Genomic DNA, 686 nt, shown 5'->3' on the forward strand with positions numbered 1-686 from the left:
GCATTCCTGTGGGAATTCCTGTCTGTGCATTGCTCCCATGGGTGAGTCTTCAAGCGGACCGATGCACCTCCTATGATTTGTAGCTAATCCTTTGGTAGGATTTTCTAGGAGCACTTAATGTGTGCAACTTTGTAGTACAGCAGCCAAAAGTTACTTGTGTTCATAAATCAATTGTTAAAAAAAAAAAAAGAGTATTTTTAGCAAGTAAACAAAGCAGTGAAGAAATACTTTCCAGTTGTACAGAGGTTAGTGTAAATCATAACCATGTATGTGTTTTCCTACAATAAAATTGGAAAACTCGTACTAATCTGTTCCCTTTTCATCGTAGGAGTGATCATTCATGCCTGCATGGTCCTGGGCTAATAAGAATCACAGAATGGTTTAGGTTGGAAGGGACCTTGAAGATCATCCAGTTCCAACCCCCCTGCCATGGGCAGGGACACCTCCCACCACACCAGGTTGCTCAAAGGCCCATCCAGCCTGGCCTTGAACACCTCCAGGGATGGGGCAGCCGCAGCTTCTCTGGGCAACCCGGGCCAGGGGCTCACCACCCTCAAAGTGAAAGATTTCTTCCTAATATCTAATCTTTAGATCATTAGATTTATCTCCCCTCTTCCAGTTTGAAGCCATTCACTACATGCCCTTGTAAAAAGTCCTTCCCAGGCTGTCCTGTAGCTCCTTTAGGT

Source organism: Charadrius vociferus, unplaced genomic scaffold (genome assembly GCF_000708025.1).
Source record: "Charadrius vociferus isolate BGI_N301 unplaced genomic scaffold, ASM70802v2 scaffold1, whole genome shotgun sequence".
NCBI classification, from domain to species: Eukaryota; Metazoa; Chordata; class Aves; order Charadriiformes; family Charadriidae; genus Charadrius; species Charadrius vociferus.